At 31.5% G+C, this 19,125-nt stretch overlaps 1 pseudogene; it reads left to right on the forward strand.

Moving 5' to 3' along the window:
- Window positions 1-4,309: 4,309 nt before the first annotated feature.
- Window positions 4,310-5,152, forward strand: LOC149528785 (glycosyltransferase family 92 protein At1g27200 pseudogene; annotated as a pseudogene).
- Window positions 5,153-19,125: the final 13,973 nt, after the last annotated feature.

The following is a 19,125-nucleotide window of genomic DNA, read 5'->3' on the forward strand; positions in this document are numbered from 1 at the left end:
CGGATGCATGCTAGGAAAGTTTATGAAAGCATCTTTTCCAAGGATTAACACTAGATTTGAAGGTGCTCTTGATCTAGTACATTTTGATGTATGTGGACCGACATCGACAATGTCAATCAGAGGATATGAGTACTATGTTACTTTTATCAATGATTTCTCCAAAAATACTTGGATATACTTCTAGAAGACCAAGGATGAGGTTTTTAGTTAGTTCCAAGAGTTCAAGGTTTGAGTGGAGAACTAAACAAGAAAGAAGATAAAGGTTCTTCGATCAGACAATGGAGGCGAATACAATGGAAATAACTTCTAGGAGTTATGTACCAAGGAAGGAATCAAGAGAGAGTGGATTGTTCCTTACAATCCATAGCAGAATGAAGTTGCTAAGAGGAAGAACCATTCTATATTAGAGGTAGCAAGAGCCATTTTACATGACCAAGATGTGCCCTGTTATTTATGGGTAGAAGCATGTAGTACAACAGTCTACATTCAGAATAGGGTTCCACACAAGGTGCTAGGAAATGATGACACCAAAGGAAGCTTTCACAGGTAAGAAGCCTGATGCTAGCAATATTAGAATATTTGGACATTTGGCATATTTTCATATTCTAGGTGATATATGTACCAAGTTAGATTAGATTGTAGAGAGGGGGTACTTTTTTGGGTATAGTGAAACCTCAAAGGCATATAGGATTTTTATCCTTGGGACAAGAAGAATTATTGTCAAACATGATGTTAACTTCATGGAGGACAAGGCATTAGAAGGTCTAGAGATTTGTGAGTAGATGATCAAAGTGAGTAGGTAGTAGAAGCTCTAGGGCCTAGTCAAGGGCAGTAGACCACAAGTACAGTTATTGGTACAAGTGTAGGCTCAAGTGGTGAAGCCTCACAGAGCATGGAGTAATAGGTGCAAAAGGAAATGCATCTAGAAGACTTAGAGGTTGATATCACATCCTCTACAATTGGCAGTGGGAACTCTGAGGTTCAGGAGACACTAAGGGATACTCAAGAGTTTGTGGGGGCTCCTAGGAAGAGTACTAGACAGCAAAAACAACCAGCCAAGTTCAAGGACTATGTGGCATTAGTTAGTCAGTTGGTAGATAGTGAACCTTCTAGCTATCAGGAGGCTGTAGAGCATCAAGTATGGAAGGATGCTATGGTCGAGGAATATAATTCAATTATGCAAAATGATGTGTGTGATATAGTTCCTAGACCAACAGATAGAATAGTAGTTGGATCATACTAGATCTATGGGTAAAAGCACAAACTTGTGTCACCCTTTTACAAATGAAAAGACTAAAAAGAGTGTAGTTGTTCACATTCAATGATATAAAACTAGTATTATTATTTAGAATTTTAAAATGAAGTAAACTAATAAAATGTGTAGAAATGGATGAATTTTAGGATTATAATTTTTAATAATTATTTGAAATAATAAATTATATATTTTCTTATTTTCTAAAGATAAATTTTAGTTACTAAAAACTGCTACAAATTAGGGGTCTAGTTCCCACCACAAAACTATATGGAAGTAAACTTATTTTCCTTTGATCTTAAATTATGTTATTCATAATATATGTAGCTAGAACAATCAAAAATAAAAATGGGCTTTAGACCAATATTTTCTCTTTTATAATGATTCAAATTTCAACTTATTCAAATCAATAGTTTTCATCTCCCACCACATTTTTCAAAATAAATCTATTCCAACAAAAGGAAAAATTATAGATTCTAGAAGAGGACTCTCTCCTCTAGAATGTCATATAATTTTAAAATGTTTTTGATATTATTTAATATTTTTTTCCTTCTCAAAATTGACATCTTTTCGAGTGTTAAAATATGTACTTGTAGATTTTTTTTTTATTACAATATACTATATCTAATTAAAAAATATGAACTCTATATGAGAATATTCTTGACTTTGAGCTCTATAAAATGGTGTTTATACATTATTAAAAAACTATCATAATAGATAGTAAGAGTTATTGAAATGTCATTTTTTTTTTAAAGAATTGTACTTTTTTAGTAATTGGATACTAACTAGTATAAAAATTACATTTAATAGAATTCTTAATTAGAAAAGTGTGAGACCATATATAACTTAGCTAGAATAATTTTATTAAAATTCATATGTTTCAAAAAAAAAAATTAGATAGAAATACTCAAATTCAATCATTTTGATAAGTTAGCCTGAAAGGTGACATAGCTTTGTACTCTTACCCCTATAAGATAAAGCGTGGTGCAAATGGTAGCATCAAGAAATACACGACAAGGTTCATGGCCAAGGGGTTCTCTCAAAAGGAGGAAATAGACTATGAGGAGACATTTTCTCCAATGGCCAGGTATACTTTTATACAAGATGTGATTTCATTTGCAGCACAAATGAGATGGAAAATCTATCAAATGGATGTCGAGACAACATTCCTTAATGGCGAGTTAAAGTAGGAGGTATACATAGAGTGACAAAAATACTTTTGTAGCACATAGTAAAGAGACCCACATGTGCAGATTGAAGAGAGTATTATATGTTTGAGGTGAAGGTATTAAGTTGATGGGCTATACTAATGTAGATTGGGTAGGAAGTACAATGGACAAAAGGAACACTTCAAGGTGTTGTTTTAGTTTGGGATCAAGAATTGTATCTTGGTTCAGTAGGAAGAAAAATTCTATGGCTCTGAGTTCAACACAAGTAGAATACATAGCAACTAGCATGGCGACATGTGAAGCTATATGGCTTTGGATGTTGTTAGTAGCCTTGTTTGGTTAGAAGGTTGAGACTACTATTATACATTGTGATAATCAAAGTTGCATCAAGTTGTATGAGAATCCAATATTTCATGACAGGTCTAAACATATAGACATCAAATATCACTTCATCAGGGATTGTGTGCAATAAGGGGTTGTTCAGCTATAGTACATACCTACAAAAGAGAAAATAGTAGAGATTCTGACAAAGGCATTGGGGAAGGAAAAATTCATCTTCTTCAAAGATATGTTGTGTGTCATGCAGAACAACTTCCTCATTGAGAGAGAGTGTTAGTTTTAGGTAGCTTGGGAAACTATCCGTCCATATGTTGTTAATTGGAAAATAATTGTTAGAGTTACAAAAAATAATTATTTGTTAATTAATTGACTCCTTCTAGAAGCCACTAGTAACTTATTGGTTAGGTTGTTTTAATCGAGAAGAAACTAGAAAATTATTGGTTAGGAAGCAACTAGAAACTTCTTGGTTGAGTTGTCTTGATCAAGAAGCAACTAGAAACCTCTTGGTTAAGTAGTATAAAAGGGGGTCAAGGGAGACATTTGGAGAATAGAATAGAATAGAAAACAACAAGAGTTGTAGAAGCATTTGCAATGTTAGTAAATGAGTTTGTAGTGATAGCAAATAGTCTTGTAGTGTTAGCAAGGGCACAATGATAGCATTGGGGATAGTAGTGAGGAATATCAATAGGAGAAATTAGGAGGTTGTCAAAATTATGCCAGTGAGAGGCAATGAATTTTGTATCTCTTGATTTTCTGAAGTTAATATATTTTCCATCTACGGAATTAGTTTTCCCTTAGGGGTTTTTCTAGGGACGATTTTTCCAAAAATATAGTGTTCTCTATATTATGAATTTCTCTCTATATGTTATTGGTGAAGTTGCAATTGTGTTATTTTTGACATTAGCTGGAAATTTATTTCAGTAGTTTAATAATTGTTTACTATATGAGATTAATAGGCAATGAGTACAACAGTGTGAATTTTCACAAATAAACCCCTATGTATGTATATTATGTGACCACGGTCGTGGTTGATGTTGTAAATTTTGTGGTTGTTATATATTTTGACCCTCTTTTATTAGGGTTTGAAAGAATCATTGAGATAATGTTTGATGTACCTAGAATCTATGCCAACTTCCTTTTTGTCCCATCTTTTAATTTTAATCCCCAATTTCAGCATATCTTGGGCATTCCCTGCTTTGAAATAAATTGCATCACCCATTGTAGGCAATGCACTTGCTGCTTTAAAATAATTCAATTAGACTTTGTGATATATGTCAATTAAGCCAAATCAATATTCTCAATTCACCAAATTTAATTATTAATATAATTTTTTTTTTCTTTTGTTAATTTTTTATTTTATTTCATTTGATAGCCAATTAAATCAAATAGCTAGTCAAATAAGATTGAGGCAAATAAAAACATCAAATTTTAAATATTATCTGATGTGTCCAACAATGTTGCAAATGGTAGGCAAAGTGTTCACTCTTTACTTGTTGGTAAATAGATTTGTCACTATGAAATTACTTCTGAAAATGACCATGTTCATCCCATGAACAGTGACAACTGTGCCAACAATGGCACAATAGAAACTAGTGTAACCATGTCTGAACAAGAGGTATTCAGGTGTGAACATCCAGCAAAAGAAGTGGTTTCTTAGCTCCTTGGATCAAAAGTCACTCTATCAATCCATGGAAACCCTATTCCTTCTGTTGTTTATTATCACATCCCACCATCTCATCAAAGGCCTCATGGTAAAAGTAGAGAAAGCAAGAAGATGAAACTGTGTGCGTGCAGCATGATGTACAATGTTGCAAAATTTGTACCAGAATGGGTAATGTACCATTCCCATTTGGGTGTGGAGCATTTCTTTCTATATGATAATAACAGTGAAGACAATTTGGAGCAGATTATTGAAAGTGGGTTGTCAGAGTACAATTTTGGGCCATCAGGGCTAACTAAGCACCCTAAGAGAGGAGTAACCCAAGGTTACACCTGCCGAGAGAGGAACGAGAAAAGGTTAAAGTCCATACTCATGTTGGACGTTGCCTCTCCCTACTTGCTTAATGTAGTACACTACTTCGAGCTGAAGAAGGGATACGAAACATTAAATGTGAAGCCCTCCATGGCAGTGGTAAATCATTATAAATATCAGGCATGGAATGAGTTTAAGAGAAAGTTTAGGAGGAGGGGACCAACCTATGTTGTGGATTGGACCGAGTCTAAGAATCTTGATTCTGAGGATAGAACTCCTGGTCTTAGAAATAAGGCCATTAAGCCACATGATTGGGAACACAGATTTTGTCAGGTCAATGATACTGCACTGAGAGATTTTGCAATCAAGGTGTTTTCTTTGAGTAATAAGTCAACTTCTAAACTAGAATGGAAGTTATAAATAAAACAGAGTGACAACTTGAGCTTGATGCCAAAGACAAAATGGGTGGACCGGTCTGTTACACCAGAAGCCCTATTTCAGATCATGTGGAAAAGAGTATAATTGTACAAGTCCGATTTCAAAGCATTTGGTGGAAGTGAGTGTTAGAATCTTTATTTCAGATCTTTTATTTAACTTAGGGTTTATGATCAAGCTAACTCCAAATTTAGTTGAAATTTAAGGTTTTGGCCGGATCATCAAAGTTATTCAGTTTGATTATTATTATTTTTATTTTTATATTGCAATACCATGCGTTCAATTCATAAAAAATGAGACAGACGAGTCAAAAGAGAACAAATGGCCAATGCATTGATGTCAGTTTATTAGTTCGTGGGAAACTAATGTTTTCACTAGACTGCAATCTTAAAAATCATGTTTTCAAGTTTAGCAAAGCTTTTATTTTTAAATTAATTTATATTCGCTTACTTCTATTTTTAATTGATCCCTTGATCCCTTGCAATTTTCTGTTTCAATTTTTAATGTTTATGAATTAATGTCTGAGAGTGAGTTAACACCAGCTTTTTCCTGAAAAAAATAAAAATGGGACTTTTAGGTAGTTGTGTTTAGTGAAATAAACGCCAATTTTTTAAAATTAGTCCCTGCCTTTTAAAAGGCAAGGAACTAATGTTTTCTTTTACCCCCTCCCCCTCCCCCGCCCCCCCCCCCCCCCCCCCCAATTTTTTTTCCTACCAAACATGAATCATATTGCAAAGTTTGAGAGACAATATTAAAAAAATCTATATATTGTATGCTAATTCTAGATTTTTCATTGGTAGATACAAATTTTCTGGAGATTTTGGGTATTTTTAATTTAAATTAAGAATGACAAAAAAAACATCAAAGGTACAGCTGTAATGCTGGATTAAATGTGTCTGAAAAGAGATAAGAGCAAAATAAATGCTCGCATCTCTCCGGATAAGAACCAGTCATGAAAGCCAATCCTCATCCGGAATGGTTTCTAACCTACACCTTCTGCTGAAACAAGTTCGTTGATGCCCATTGAAGCCTGTTGTCCATCGATGCCGATTGGCCCAGAGCAAATTTCCTGGCGAAAAATCATTATTTTTAAAATGGAAAAAGCTGAAAAACGCCAGTGATAAGATAAAGAGAAGCAAATGTTTGACAGATATCATTATCATCAGAAAGTTTAGTACCCAAGTTGTCCATTTTTCCCAAATTTTTTTTATTAAGTATGCTGAATCATGATGAATGCTCTGTAATGTCAATTTGAATTTTTTTTTTAAAATTGTTAGACGTGTACAACTGACCCTTCATCCGTGGAAGAGGAAATAAATACACATAAGCCCACTAATCAATCCAGTGACAATATCTTTTCTATAATATAGATAACCCTTCCCAATATCTTTTCTATAATATTAAATTGTTATTGATTAACCGTGACACTGTGTTTTGTATAATATTTATACTTGTGTTTTAAAGTTAATTTTAAAAAATAAATTTATAATATTAATAATATAAGATTATTTTCAATATAAAATGATTCATTTATTTATTTTCATTTTAAGTTAAATATGAATTTGTAATCTCAAATATGTAAGTTTATTTTATAAGATAGATTTATTTATTTTAAGAAATATCTAAATTTGATTATGTAAATTTATTTTTCCATTTCTAATATTGATTATCTAAATTTTCTTTTTAAAAATAGATTTAATTTTTAGTTTTACATTTACATATCTATATTTTAATTTTTTCTTAAAATTTCTTATCTTCCATTTAAAAAATAATATATCAATTAACCTATATTATTGAACAATTAATTTCACAAATTAAAATTATAAAATAAAACATATTTTATGTCTACATTTTTATATAATTAATTGATTTTTGCAATATAGAAGCTATTTAATGTTTCTACTAATCTTTTTGTCATTTCATTCAAAAATATTTCCAAGATATTCTCGTACTTGCTCTCTTCCATATAATACGACTTTTGTTTTACATTGAAGATTTCATTCCAAATTCAATTTAATTTATGATACTTTTAATTCAATTGCTACCATTTCTTCAAGAGGCAGGGACTTCAGCTCACAAAGAGCTCTTGTTATTATTAGTTTTGAAACTATTGCAATCGTTGAGGCCCCTTTTCTTGCATTTGACTTGGTCAACTGACCAATCAACATACAGAATTAAATTTTCTGCAACAGCAACATTATAGTTATTCATTATCATTTATTTTTATAGTTTAAAAATATGTTTTTCCTGATTTTTCATTGGTTAGAGTAGGCTGAAAAATCTAATTTTCCAACACTATATCAACTTAATAAATTTATGGGAACATTGTACTTCATCTCCACCAATGTTCTGGAAGCTTCCCAGATTAAGGCCGTTAGGAAAGTTCTGGAGCCCTGGATTGCAGCTGGGCGTGTATTGACAAGACTTTGATGCCCTAAATTTTGTCCCAAATTTGCTTTTCTCTGTAGGGCTGCCATTTTCGGCCCTGTTTAGCTTCAATCTGGTGGCTGCTTGCCTGGAAGCAAAGGTGTGTAGCTAATTAGCTGTGTATTTATTTGTGAGCTATTATTGAATTGCAATGCATTGAAGTTCAATTTGGCTAAAATTTATCTGCAACACATTCCAAAGACGGAGGCCACATTTTGGATACAGAGCATCCGACTTGGGCTGATTCTCCATATTTTTCGTTCCCATTGCCGGCTGACATTTTTATCCTATATTTTGCTCCTATTTCTTAACCAAGTCTCTCTCCCTCCTCCCACAGTTTATGTGATTTTATTCTTCGTCACTCACCCTTCTGAGTTCATCTTCGCTCATACTTATTCTAAACTATCCAAACTTTAGGCAGGTTTGTCGCCACAAGCTCAATAAAGCCAAAGCAGGGCCTTAGAAGCTAATCTCTTCTTATCCTCCAATAGCTTGATAGAGAAAAACAAATAATTTTTTCAACCATCTCTATTAGTACCCTACGATTGCTGATAAATATAACTCTCTCTACTTTCCATATAACTTGCTCTCCATATCTCTAACTTCAACCACTATTTTCTTCTTATAGGAACTATGGAGCATTGTGTCTCTTGTTCCATTCCATGCCTTGTATAATACAAAGTGCAATCATTTAAGATCTTGCACCCTTTCATTCCTATGCAGACCCCATGCATTCAAGTCAGGGTAATTAAATTATTGTTTTCTAGCTGGAACCATGAGTCATAAGGATCATTATAAATGGCAATGGTTTGATAAAGATTCAATTATTATTTTCTTTATTATTATTAATTTAGAATTTAAATTTATGTTGTGAAAAATATTTGATCAATTCACTGGAAATGTGATAACTAATGTTTTTAAAAGATTATTCAATTAATATTGTTCAACATTTTATGTATCTCACTTTAAATGGGTACACTATCTTATATATATATATATATATATATATATATATAAAAAAGAAATAAATTAATTGTGGTAGTATTATTTAATTATATCTTAATAGTATATTGTATATATTTATTTAATATTTTAAATCATTTAATATTTTGGGATTCTATTTTTGAAGGGGTCATGACATTGTTGATATCATAAGTGCTTGATAAAAGATATAGGGTAAATCTTCAAATTAAAAAATGTTGTCAAATCCATAGTGGTAAAAGATATGATACAACTATTTTAATATTTTAAAATTTTTATTAATACTATTAAAATAAATCTAAATTATTTATTAAATTAATTAAATTATAATTTAATTTAAAATATTTAATAAATAAATTTTATAGGATTATATTATACATAATTATTGGAGTATAAAAAAAATTACTTTTTAATTTTTTCTTTAACAAGATAGAAGTTGGTATACTCGTATTGAAAATTTGACAACTAACTCATAGTAATCTTTGTGAAAAAGAAATCTTTAGGTGACCAAAATAAAATTAATACCCAAAAATATATTTTTTTGATTTTTGAATTGCACAAGGAGGGACTCATGGCTCTTGGTTATGATTTGTACTCATATGAAAATTTCCTCATTGTATCAATCTTGCAGTTAAAATCTATTTTCCTAATGAGAAGATTTGTTTTCGACTTTTTCGTGTTGGTCTATGTCGTTTCTCCATTTCTTACACCATATAAAGAAGTTTAAAGTTTCAAAAATTAGCAAAGAACTTGTCATAGTGTATGCCATAAGTGAAAACCAAGATTTCATGTTTTGAGAACGGTGTTGAATTTTTTAAAAAAATTTTAAATCTAAAAAGTTAATAGTAATAGAGGTAAGGGTTGAACTGGTAATCCTCTAGGTATGATAATATTACTTATGTTTTATGATTACTTTAATATTCTTGCAAGGATTGACCTAGTTTTAGGTGGACATAAAAGTCCAATTAAAACCAATTTCATTGCAACAAATTAACTAACAACATGAAACATAAAGAAGTATTTATTTTTTTGTAAGGCATAAATGATATCCCAATTCTTGTTCATCTTATCCAATACCTCTTTATTAGATTATGGAATTTTTGAGTTCTTAGTTTTAACTAGATAAGATTATGGTAGTGAGTAGCTTTGACATTTTTTAGGTGATGTTGAAGTAATAATGGGTATGATATGTATGCTAAATATATTAAGTACATTCCCTAAAGTTGAGATAATATATCTAATAATAGATTGTAAATCTTAGGTAGGCCTAACAAGCTTTAACAGTGGTGGAGTCTAGAATATGGGGCAATGTATTTACATATATATTAGTGCATAGAGAAGGTGTGAAAACATTGTTATATGAAACTTTGGAAAGTTCAATCTAAACAATAGGGTTTTCGATACATGCAAGCATTTTTTATATATTTCATATGATGATGGGCCATTGATGAATGATTAGATGATGTGAATTCAAAACCTTGTAGGTTGAATAATTAGAGAGCACATACACTTATTCCTTGGTCTATGCCTAGAGATTATCTAAGAGCTTAACTTTTTCATAAGTGGCATACATCTCCAAACACGATCCAATCTAGGACTTGATATTGTACTTCATATCCTTGAAAAACTTACTTTAGCTCCATGTTGAAATCTCTTTTTCAAATCTTAGAATGCCAGCCTTTCCAAAAATAGACATTAAAATCTTGAATTTTAGAGCTAACTTCAACATTCTAACATTTCACAATAATTTTTTTAAATAAATTTTAAAATAAGCCCCATCTTTAATTTTCAATTAATCATCTATTTTTTAAACCAGAAACTAATGCTTTGATAACCAAGAGCAAGAATATAGAACATCGGATCAACTTCAAAAAAATATTAATTTCTAAAAATTATAAATAAGTAGATATTAATGTGCAATCTCTAGTTTCAGTTTGATGAATGCAAGACACAAATTCTAGTTGTTATAAATTCTCTACTAACTACCTCATATTAACTATTTATGATTCAAAAGAAACCCCCAAAAAATTAATATGTTAAAAAAATTGATAAATGAAAAGTGACCTCAAAAACACAATTTCAAACAATGATATAAATGCCATTATTCCAATCATAAATCCTTAATAAAATCTTTCATGATTTGTTTCATACGAACAATTAAAATAATAAATTCTTATTTTCATTTGGTGTAATTACGTGTTATCTTAAAATAATAGCACCTATAATTGGATGTTCAATTAGGCCCCATTTTGTTGATTTTGACATTTCATGTTTCATAAATGACTGATCCAACTATATATCTCCCCTTGATCTAATATCTATCCTATCTTTTTGGCTTTTCATTTAAATTCTAGTGTTTTTTATTAGGTGCACAACCAAGGCATTTTGATCCTTAAGTTTTGGGCCGAAATTTGAAACTGGGGCATTGTTGTATTTTTTGGTGGGAAATTAGATCTTGTGGTCATCCTAGCTTAATTATGAATCTTGAAATGTGAGATGAGGCATATAAATTCTCTATCTATCCTCATTTTGGCACACACAAGAAAGAAATGAAGAACCAAGAATATTTTGCTATCAATAAGACATCCATGATCAAGTTACATCATAAAGATTCAAAGGCAAGCATCCAAGATCTAGTGTCTCTCTGAGAAGCCAAGGTATTTTGAAGGCAATTTCCTCCATCATAGCAATTTTTTCTCTTGTGATGGTCAAGTTGACAAGTTCTCAAGAAATAAATAAGATCCCTTGTCCATACTCATGCGTTCTTCCTCCATAGAATATCCAATCAAGCATAAAACTGTGACATTCATAGATCCATATATTTGTGAACCTTCATTTATTTATTTCTACATTCCAATTTCAACAATAATAACATTTAGAAATCCTTACAGATATGTGTGATCTCAATATTTGTTCATGACAATATCGGCAAGATAGATCTAATATTTACCTTCATATTTACTTTCCTTAATGTAATTCATTTTATTTTCAAGATTGATTCCTAAACAAGGGTTCGACCAAGGCAACCCCCTTTCCATACCTTTTCCCCATTTCTAGTGTGACAAAATAGGTGGTGCAATTATCTAGATAGTTCAAGATCTACAAGATTGACTCCCAAAGTTTTATGCAAAATTTCAAAGAACAAAATTTACCCTAGTCTTCTTGTTCCCAAGGCATTTTGCACCTTTAAAATCACCTTTGGATTTGAACGATCTCAGGTTGTGACAACTTCCACATTCCCATTTTAGTTCACCACAACTTTCTATCTATTGTTTTTCGATCTTAATTTTTGTAACTACTTATATTTTATTATTTAACATTTTATCTTACATCATTGATTCATGAGGTCATTGTTCTAAATCCATTTCATTCTTAATAATGTAAGGAAAGAAACCATTGGTTCACTTAACACTTGAAACTAACTTTGATTCTAGTAGAACATCTTCCTTCTAGATTATGCATCACGCAAAGGTAGGTCCGATCTCTTACATCCTCCTAGAAAAATTTCCTTTATGTACAAATTGTAAAGATGAAGCTTGAATAATACTTCTTTTAATCCTATGGTAATTTTAATCATGAACATATTATAATTTTATTTTTAAGCCGTGCGACAATAGGCTAAGGGAAGATCGTACCTTTTTTAGGATAAAGGAACACTAAGAGGGGTGGATGTGGGGGTGGGGGTGAATTAGTATTATGAACTCTTCAAATACTTTAAATTTATTGCATAACCATAAAGTAATAACAATTAAAAGTAAAGTTCAAAATCACAAACTAACATCCATGAAATCGTAACACCATTATTTTAGCATAGAAACCTAGTTGAGGGAAAAACTGTGGTGGTGATGAAGCCCACAAATATTACACTAGAGAAGTAATTATCCATGTTAAAGATTCTAGCAAAAAATGGGTGAATGCATAAGCATTTAGGCTTACAACCTAGAGATGATTGCTCAAATACAAAATGAGTGGGCTACAACCCAACTGATTACAAAGATAGAGCTACAACCCTGAGATATACAACAATCCAAAATATGAATTGAATAATAGAAACACCTTATGCCTAAATGGTTCCTTGTAAGCATAATTTGATCAACCTAACCATAGAAATCTCAATGTGAAAATTCATATTTATATGGTCATGTTGATCATATTGCACTTACAAGGAACTATTCAAGCATAAGATGATGCTACTATGTAGTTCAAATTTTGGATTGTTGTCCATCTTAGGGTTCTAGCCCTATCATTGGAATTAGATGGGGTGTAACCCACTTATTTTGTATTTGAGTAGTGCACTCTAGGCTATAATCCTAATGTTTTTCCCCTTTTCAACTAAAAAATTTGCCAAGGTTATTTATATATTTAGAGTAATATTTGCGGGGTTCATCCCCACCATGGTTTTTCCCTTAACTGGCTTTTTTCATGCTAAAATTATGGTGTCACAACTTCATGGATGTTTTCTTTATGGTAAGCAATTTACTTTTTTTTAATGATTATGCAATCAAGTTAAAGCATTTGAAAAGTTTAGAAAACTAATTCACTCCTCTACCCCCCTCTTAGTGTTCCTCAATCCTAACAACTTTATTCATTTTTGGATGGAGCAAAAATATGGTTGTGGATTTTTTTTTAGATAATTTGTTTGGTCATACAATATTTGAGTTTTTCTTTCCATTCCAATGAATTTGCAAAATAGTTGAGATATTCAAATGATGTATAAATATCTATAATGTTCAAATATATTACAAAAAAATATTAAAACTATCTTCTCTTCTATGCCATGATAGAGCTCCTCAATTTGAGGCAACTATTAATGGAATTAAAAAAAGTTCTAGAAATGATTGCAATCTAATAAAACATTAAAAAATAAACTCTAGTTCCTATGCATAAATAAAAACCCTAACAATGCTTCGAAGGGTATTCACACCAAGATGGTAAAGGAATGAAGTGAGGGGGTTGGGCGGGGTGGGGGGAGGGGGGGTGTGGAAGAGGGGTGGTATATGTGGTCACTTTTATTTTTTTAAATCACGTAAACTTGAACTTCAAAGAGAAATTTGAGGGTCATACACTCAAAATTAAGAGTTGTGCAAATAATAAATTTTTTCGATACTAGTTTCTAAACTATTACAATTTTTTAAAAATGGATAAGATTAAAAGGGATGAGCTCGACATGTACAAAAAAAAATTTATGATACATTTTTAGAAAAAAAAATAACATAATGTATTCAATACATTTCACAAATGACATAATTAGATTTAGTATTTTACAAAGCCCTTTGGTAGCATGATATGAAAGAGTGATGCAATTCTTTATTGAGTATTTTTCTTATGATTTTTTGAAGTTGATTCATCTTGGAAATTTTTGTATCTATTCATGAGCTAAGCATAACTTGCATCAAAATAATTGAAAAGACAATTTTTTTTTAAGTTTAAAGAATTAAGTGTAGAGCAATAATATATTAATGGTTTTGAATTTGGTTATGTAGATTAAAAATTATTAATAAAATGGTAAACATATGTCTCTAAGGATTGTGAAGACATTAGTAAAGAATAATAGATTTTCTAATGCTAATATTGTCCAAAGTTAGAAATATTTATACCCTTAGAAAGTTGAGAAGACATGTGCGAACATGATGATAATATTATAGATACTTAGTTGATGATGTGTAAACCTTGTGATGAGGATGTTGATATATTATCATGGAAGAACAAAACATGTGAAAAGAGAGCGAAATGGAGGGAAAAGGGGCTTCCAAATCTTTGGGTCATTGTCCAACCCTCTTACATAACCATAACGTGTACAAGTTCTTATGTATTTTGTAACTAAAGGCTTTGATTGAGTTTTAGCTATACAAAATTAAAAATATTGAAGTTCCCCCGATAAGAAAATAGTTTAGTAGGTCCTTACTTTATCTTGTTTGATAAAAGTTTTCAAGGATTCTAACTGTAGACACCTAAATTTGATTACATTGCTTTGGTAATCCTATTTAGTTATCTCTAAAGGCATCATTAATTAAATTCCTATTTAATTAATCCTTTGCCATCCCCTAGCTGATTAATTTAATTAATCATCTATAGTCCTAATTGATAAATCAAATAACCAATTATTTATCAATTAAATCCTATTCTTCTATCTAATTCCAAAATCCCCATTTATTAAATAAATCTATTTGATAAATAAAACCCTCAAATCTAAAAACCCTTAACTTATTCCTAAACCCTCTTTTTAGCCTAATCCACCCCATCCACCCATACTAACTAAGCTTAGTCAATAACTCACCCACCCTCATGAATGCCATCCACTTGCAAATCTCTAACAAGCCTAATCTAATCCTAAACCCAAGCCTAATCCACCCCCTAATGTTGTCACATTCCCTAAGCAAGCTTAAGACTTTCTTAAGCCAAGTAAAGTCAACAATCTCAACTCCCTCAAAAATATCCCAACCACCCAACAATGAATGCTCTTACAAAAGCCATAAAGACTCTTACAAGCTCTTACAAGCCATAATGAAGGGTCTTTATGAAGATATTATCCTTTGAGCCTCCTTTGTTGACTCATCCTTCCCCTTTCCTCCATCCACTCACCTTGTGACATGTGTCACTCCCTGATTGGTGCTAAACAAGCACAATCCATGTGCTCCCTTTTGAGTGCATCTTAGCCCTCCTTAAGCTTTCATCTTTCCTTCCATCTTAGCCCTCCATCCCTCAAGCCCTTAGCCTATAAATTGAATCCCCTCCCAAGCCATTTCATCACAATCTTGGAGCTAAAGTTATAATGCCCTTTTGAGAGCCAAAAGCCATTAACCATACCCTTATGATGCCAAATTGAGAGCTCACAAAGCTACCAATTTGGCATTTTTCATCTCCATTGAAGCTAGTTTTTGGGAACCTTGAGCATACATCCCAATCTTTAGACCCATCTACCAAGCAAGGAGCTAAATCCCATTGGGAGAGTCCATTCATTTGGCTCACATTTCCAATTGGGGTTTCCTCTTTAGTCTCTCATTTATGTTATGGTTTATATGCTAGTTAATGCTTTTGTTTTTGAATAGATTAGTATTAATTGCTAACATATTTCTCATATACACTAACAAGTTATAGGAAAGTAGTTTTTTGTGGATTATAGTTTGTGTAGGATTCAAGACTGGAGCTTAAGTATTCTTCTTACGAATCAAGTAGGAAATCAACTAGAGTTGAAAAGTTTGAATCAAATGTTGATTGACTATATAAGAATAAAAAAAGTCAAAGGAGATATGATGAAAGGATTTAACTTATACCCTCTCATATATTTTTGTAATACACAGTCACAACTATGAACTAACCCTGAATTCCCCATTCAAAGGGTTAGATTGTAAATTTAGGGAATATTCTCTTTTTTGGACTTAAAAAGCTATAGTGGAGGTTTTCTTAATTAGGTTCTTTCCTAATAGTGCTCCCATTCATCTTGGCTACAAAAATTTATAAGTTTTAAAAAATAGCAACTATGTCTCATTACCTATAAAAATAAGTTACAGAAGGTGTTACTCTATTAGTTGATAATTCTCTCTTCTCCTTCTCTTCTCTTGCATGCATCCTGATGATGGATCATGAAGTGTGATTCAAAACGTTGATGTAAAAAATATGTTCACACAATCAAATCCAGAAATCAAATGCACAATATCATAATTTCAAATAAAGTTGGTGAACCACCTAAAGAACATTGGTGGGAAATACCATTCCGACACAATATGAGGTGGGGTGGTCATCAGATTAACAGGTATATAATTGTTGGGATGCCCCAATACATTAGGAGCATAATAAATCCAAATGGAAAAGAAGATAGCAGAAGCTACCCAACCTAATAGATCCTTCACATAAAGATAGGGATGAGAAGTGATTTATCCATCTTTGAATGCACACCCAATGGATTATTCAATCTATATTGACACAATGTTTCCAAATGAAGAGAACTGGAACCTATTGAAATAAAAGGGAATTGATGATGAGGACTAAAGAAATTATTTAAGGTTGCATTGTCCACAGGGAAACCACCCCACAACCAAGTCATGATTGTATCTCCCACTATGGGTATGACACTAGCTGAGCTTGTAATTATTGTAGCTCCCCGAAAGCTCATTTGACCTCAAGGTAACACACATGTTGCAGAAGTTGATTAAAGAGTATCTAATAAAAATATATTTATAATTTATTACAAATTATTAAGGGTTTATATATATATATATATATATATATATATATATATATATATATATATATTGGAAAGGATTAATTCACTATTCTTTACTTGCACATTTCAATCTTTTGAATTTTAAACCACTAAATTTCTGTACTAAACTTGCAAGATAAGCTATGTAACCATAAGGACTTATAATTTATATTGTCAAACTATTCTTCAAATTTGAACCTATCTCTTGTAATTGAAACCATCAGACTAGATCTCCACAATCTTGATCTGCACTTCTACACTTTCTTGAAATTTTTGAACTGATAGAATTTGAACCTAAATTATGAACTAAGACAGGATTCTAAATTTTCCTGAACTAACAAATCTACATTTCAAACCACTTTGAACTACTTTGAACCTTATTTCAAAGAGGTTCGAAACCATAAATTGATTTTTTTTTAAAACTCTGGGTCCATATGTGTGCCAACAATTATGTAAGATTCTAATACATTTATACAGATAACAGTTTGATCCAAATGCTACCTTGAATTCTCTATATATTTCTTTGACACCCTAGCTCACTTAAACCATCAAATAAGCATTAGAATCCATCATTCAACATTTCATTTAATCATTAATGAGATTTGTTTTATATAGGCATGCTAGAAACCTCAATCGATAGAAATATTGTTTCATCATTCGATGTTTCATATATTGCTATAGTTACAATGATTAGGCTTCATGAATTGGGATACACTATAGTGATTGTAGTATGGTCAAAAGAGATTTTGGTTATTCTGTTGCTATAGAATATAGCCAACTCTTCTATCACTATACAGAGAAGGCCTAATCTTGACATAGCAATGAGTGATGAGGAAAGTATATTGCTATGACATATAGTGGTCCCTTTTAGCTCTATGTGAAGAAAGTGAAAAATATATATAGGGATAAGTGATAAAGGAGGCCTATTGCTATAACATATAGTGATCATCAACAAATGGAAAACAATTAAAACTATTATAGCGATGAGCTATAGAGATGATGTATTGCTACAAGTCATAGCAATGAATGTTTTCAGTGATAAAAAAGGAGGAGATATCACTATATAATATAGAGAACACTTCTATCACTATATGGAGAAGGCCTAATCTTGACATAGTGACGAGCAATGTATAGTGATACCTTTTATCGCTATGTGAAGAAACTACAAAAATAATATAGTGATGAGTGATAAAGGAGGCTTATCACTATAACATATAGTGATCATCAGCTAAGAATTTATCAAATAGGTTTGTTGGATAAGACTTTATAAGTCATGGAGATCACAATAAATTTTTTAGATAAGACTATATCGCTATAAGTCATGGTAATGAGTGTTTTTGATGATCATAAAGGAGGAGATATCACTTGAGAATATATAAAATTGTTCTATTGCTATATGGAGAAGGCCTAATCTTGACATAGTGATGAGTGATGAGAAAAGTATATTGCTATGACATATAGTGATCCATTTTATGGCTATGTGAAGAAACTATAAAAACAATATAGCGATGAGCAATAAAAGAGGCTTATCATTATAACATATAGTTATCATCGGTTAAGATTTTATTAGATAGGTTTGTTAGATAAGACTTTATCACTATAAGTCATAGAGATCATGATAGGTTTTTTGGATAAGACTTTATCGCTATAAGTCATGGCGATGAGTAATTTTGGTGATCGAAAAGGAGGAGATATCGCTATAGAATATAGTGAACTCTTCCATCACTATATGGAGAAAGCCTAATCTTGACATAGCGATGAGGAAATTATATCACTATGACATATAGTGATCTCTTTTATTGCTACATGAAGAAACCACAAAAAAAATATAGTGATGAATGATAAAGGAGGCTTATCTCTATAATATATAGTGATCATCAACAAATAGAAAACAAATGTAATCATTACAATGATGAGTGATAGAGATGTTGTATCACTATGAGTCATAGAAATTAGTGTTTGCATTGGTTGAAATTGCAACCAAGTTTGGTCTAAATTTTGACCAAAGCATCGACCAAGATGTCGTCATGGGTTTGGCATCCTAGTCGATGCTTTGGTCAAACTTTCAATAAAACTTGTTTGAAATTTCAACCAATTATGTCATTAACAAGGGAAGTGACTTTCGACCAAATACATCATCAAAATTCTGACACTTATGAGAATTGGTCAAAGTTTTGATGTAAAAGATAGCAGCAAAGTAGTTCATAAAAAATTTGATCGACATGAGTTGAAAATTTGATCGATTTTCATTGAAAAATGAGTCAAAATGTACTAGTGACCCCAATTCAAGTCGATTAGAACTTATTTAGTACCTAATTCTTGGTATACATTATAATATGATATTGAT

The sequence above is a fragment of the Cupressus sempervirens genome, chromosome 11 (assembly GCF_028749045.1).
Source record: "Cupressus sempervirens isolate cs-2001-9-10 chromosome 11, ASM2874904v1, whole genome shotgun sequence".
Classification (NCBI taxonomy): Eukaryota; Viridiplantae; Streptophyta; class Pinopsida; order Cupressales; family Cupressaceae; genus Cupressus; species Cupressus sempervirens.